This window comes from Arachis hypogaea, chromosome 20, assembly GCF_003086295.3.
Source record: "Arachis hypogaea cultivar Tifrunner chromosome 20, arahy.Tifrunner.gnm2.J5K5, whole genome shotgun sequence".
Classification (NCBI taxonomy): Eukaryota; Viridiplantae; Streptophyta; class Magnoliopsida; order Fabales; family Fabaceae; genus Arachis; species Arachis hypogaea.
This window is the reverse complement of record NC_092055.1, coordinates 104,045,980-104,050,726: the sequence shown is the minus strand read 5'-3', so window position 1 is coordinate 104,050,726 and position 4,747 is coordinate 104,045,980.

Sequence of the window (4,747 nt, the reverse complement as noted above, 5' to 3'; positions counted from 1 at the left end):
GCCAAACAACTTCCTAGACCCATTCAGTTGAGCTCTACACCAACCTTTGCGTTTAAACTTTGAGCACACAACCATGTTGAACCTTGCTTGACAACTCCAACCACTAACCATCTTCCTCTTACTCTTAATGCCACAAAGAGCTCTAAGTTGACCATCCGTCTCCAGTAGCCCATATTCAAGCGGAATTAGAAAGCTAAGGGATATGAATTTTACCCACTTGAATATTGTGAAGGATGATGGCAACTTAGGGGGAGGTATTTCTAACGAATTTGCAAGCTCCACTCCCTTGTGCTCTTCTCTGACAACTTCCACCTCTTTGCAAGTTTCTTCAATATCAACCTCTTCCTCTTGGTAGCTTTCTTCCAATTCAATCTCTTCTTCATTGCTCACCAAGGGCATGGGAGGCTGTGCTTTTTCTTCTTTAATCTCCATCTCTTGACCAACCTCTACAAAGTCTTCAACCATGATCTGCCTTGGAGGTTGTACGCTCCCCTCAACATCAACATCAAACACCATGGAAAGAGGCTCTGTGACTGGACTTTCTAATGGAGGTTCAGCATCTCCCAAGTCTTCAACCACTTCTTCTTCTTCAATAATTCCGGCTTCCTCCACTTGTTCCAGTACAAATTCATGCTCCTTGCTGTCCACCGGAGATTCTTATGTCTCATTCATGCTACGTTCTTCATTAGATTGTCCACATGAAGCCATGGGGGTTCCTTGAGTGTCCGAACGTCGGGAAGCTAATTGATTTATCGCTTGATTCAATTGGTGAAGGGTTGCATAAAATCTTTCCACTGTTTTCTTGAGACGATCCGTTGATTCTTGTTTCGCTTGGGTATCATAAGTAGGACCATAAGGCTCTTGGATTGATGGATATGGATATGGTGCATATGGAGGTGGTGGTTTTTGGGAGTAATTGGGTTGGAATTGGGGTGGTTCTATATATGGTTCATATGGCTCATAAGGTGGTTGGTGTGGTGGATACGGGTTAGGGTCATATGGAGGTGAATGGTGGAAAGGGGCTTGTGAGTTTGGTGGTTCAAAGGTATGTTGGGGAGGTGGTTCATAAGCATATGATGGGGGTCCATCATATCTATCATCTTGGTATGCACCTCGGAATGGTTTTTGACCATAGTGATTTGGTGGATGTTGGTTGTCACGGAAGGGTCCACCATAACTATTGTCTTGGTATGCATCGCGGAATGGTCTTTGTCTGTGGTACTGTGGAAGGTGTTGTTGCCGGAAGGGTTGATCAGATCCTCGTGGCTCCTTCCATCTCTGATTGTTTTGACCTTGATGCATGTTCCTGTTATAATTTCCATTCCTTGCAACAGCATTGGAATCAAACTCAAAGCGAGAGGGGTGAGAACTCATAATAGTAAATAAAAATTAAAAATGAAAATAAAAACAAATTTTAAATTAAAAGGTTATTGAAATTTAAAATTTGAAATTAAAAAATAAATTTTGAAATTTGATATTTGAAATAAGATAAGATAAGATTTTGAAAAAGATATGATTTTTTTGAAAAAGATTTGAATTTTGAAAATTAAAATTTGAAATTTTGAAATTTGAATTTGAATTTTTTTTTTAATTTGAATTTTGAAAATTGAAATTTGAAATTTGAAATTTGAGTTTTAAATTTTGAATTTTTGAATTTAATGAGGAAAGAGAAAAACAATAAAATGACACCAAACTTAAAATTTTTAGATCAAAACAAAGAAAACAATTAAGAACAACTTGAAGGTCAAGATGAACACAAAGAACAACTTGAAGATCAAGATGAACACCAAGAACAAATTTTTGAAAAAAATTTTAATAACTAAATAAAACCAATAACCTCTTAATTTATGAAAAAGCAAAAATAAAAACAAATAAACAAGCAAAAATCAAATATTTACAATAACCAATAATAAGGCGCACGTTTGCAATTCCCCGGCAACGGCGCCATTTTGAAGAACTGAAGATTGATGGGTTAGAAGTTATAGTAAACTCTCGTTGCAAGTATAGTCACTAAACCAAGCAATCAACCTTTCTTACAAAAGTTTTGGTTGTCACAAGTAACAAACCCCTTTAAAATTGATAACCGAAGTATTTAAACATCGGGTCGTCTTCTCAAGGAATTGCAGGGAAGTATGTTCTTATTATTGGTTATGAGTATTGTAAATTAGGGGTTTTTGAAAGTAAGGAACCAGTATGTTAAATGATAAGAAAAATGAAATAGTAATAATAAAATAAACTCTTGGCAAGTGGTGCACGAAATTGTGATCTCCAGGCTCGAACAAATCCTGGTAATGGCTCCAAAGCTTGGTGCTCTGATCTTAATTCATAATTGTCACAACTTCGATACAACTAACCAGCAAGTGCACTGGGTCGTCCAAGTAATACCTTACGTGAGTAAGGGTCGAATCCCACGGAGATTGTTGGTATGAAGCAAGCTATGGTCACCTTGTAAATCTCAGTCAGGCAGATATAAAGTGATAATGGTGTTTTCGAATATTATATAATAAAATAGGGATAGAGATACTTATGTAAATCATTGATAGGAATTTCAGATAAGCGAATGGAGATGCTTTTCGTTCCTCTGAACCTCTGCTTTCCTGCTATCTTCATCCAATCAGTCTTACTCCTTTCCATGGCTGGCTTTATGCAAGGGCATCACCGTTGTCAGTGGCTACATCCCCTCCTCTCAGTGAATAATATGCTCACGCACCCTGTCACGGCACGGCTATTCATCTGTCGGTTCCCGATCATGCTGGAATAGGATTCACCCTCCTTTTGCGTCTGTCACTAATGCCCAGCACTCGCGAGTTTGAAGCTCGTCACAGTCATTCAATCATTGAATCCTACTCAGAATACCACAGACAAGGTTTAGACCTTCCGGATTCTCTTGAATGCCGCCATCATTCTAGCTTACGCCACGAAGATTCTGGTTAGGAGATCTAAGAGATACTCATTCTAGCTTAATTCATGTAGAACAGAAGTGTTTGTCAGGCACGCGTTCATAGGGGAGAATGGTGATGAGCGTCACACATAATCATCACCTTCATCATGTTCTTGAGTGCGAATGGATATCTTAGAAGAGAAATAAGAAGAATTGAATAGAAAACAGTAGTACTTTGCATTAATCTTTGAGGAACAGCAGAGCTCCACACCTTAATCTATGGAGTGTAGAAACTCTACCGTTAAAAATACATAAGTGAATGTCCAGGCATGGCCGAGATGGCCAGCCCCTCTGATCTAAGAACCAGACGTCCAAAGATGCCTAATACAATAGTAAGAGGTCCTATTTATAATAAACTAGCTACTAGGGTTTACATGAGTAAGTATTTGATGCATAAATCCACTTCCGGGGCCCACTTGGTATGTGTTTGGGCTGAGCTTAAGTGTTGCACGTGCAGAGGCCATTTGTGGAGTTGAACGCCAGCTTTTGTGCCAGTTTGGGCGTTCAACTCTGGTTTTGGCTCCTTTTCTGGCGCTGGACGCCATATTTGGGCAGAAAGCTGGCGTTGAATGCCAGTTTACGTCGTCTATTCTTGGCCAAAGTATGGACTATTATATATTTCTGGAAAGCCCTAGATGTCTACTTTCCAACACAATTGGAAGCGCGCCATTTCGAGTTCTATAGCTCCAGAAAATCCACTTTGAGTGCAGGGAGGTCAGAATCCAACAGCATCAGCAGTCCTTTTTCAACCTCTGAATCTGATTTCTGCTCAAGTCCCTCAATTTCAGCCAGAAAATACCTGAAATCACAGAAAAACATACAAACTCATAGTAAAGTCCAGAAATGTGAATTTAACACAAAATCTATTAAAAATATCCCTAAAAGTAACTATATCCTACTAAAAACATACTAAAAACAATGTCAAAAAGCGTATAAATTATCCGCTCATCACAACACCAAACTTAAATTGTTGCTTGTCCCCAAGCAACTGAAAATCAAAATAGGATAAAAAGAATAGAATATACTATAAATTCCAAACTATCAATGAAACAGAGCTTCAATCATATGAGCGGGACTTATAGCTTTTTGCCTCTTGAATAGTTTTGGCATCTCACTTTATCCATTGAGGTTCAGAATGATTGGCATCTATAGGAACTTCAGATTTCGAATAGTGTTATTGACTCTCTTAGTTCAGTATGATGATTCTTGAACACAGCTTCTTTATGAGTCTTGGCCGTGGCCCTAAGCACTTTGTTTTCCAGTATTACCACCGGATACATAAATGCCACAGACACATAATTGGGTGAACCCTTTCAGATTGTGACTCAGCTTTGCTAAAGTCCCCAATTAGAGGTGTCCAGGGTTCTTAAGCACACTCTTTTTTTGCTTTGGACCTTGACTTTAACCGCTCAGTCTCAAGTTTTCACTTGACACCTACACGCCACAAGCACATGGTTAGGGACAGCTTGGTTTAGCCGCTTAGACCAGGATTTTATTCCTTTAGGCCCTCCTATCCACTGATGCTCAAAGCCTTGGGATCCTTTTTATTTCCCTTGCCTTTTGGTTTTAAGGGTTATTGGCTTTTTGCTCTTGCCTCTTGGTTTTAAGAGCTTTGGCTTTTTCTGCTTGCTTTTTCTTTTTCTTTCTATATTTTTTTTTCGCCTATTTTTTTTTTTGCAAGCTTTGTTCTTTGCTGCTTTTTCTTGCTTCAAGAATCATTTTTATGATTTTTCAGATTATCAAATAACATGTCTCCTAGTCATCATTCTTTCAAGAGCCAACATATTTAACATTCTTAAACAACAA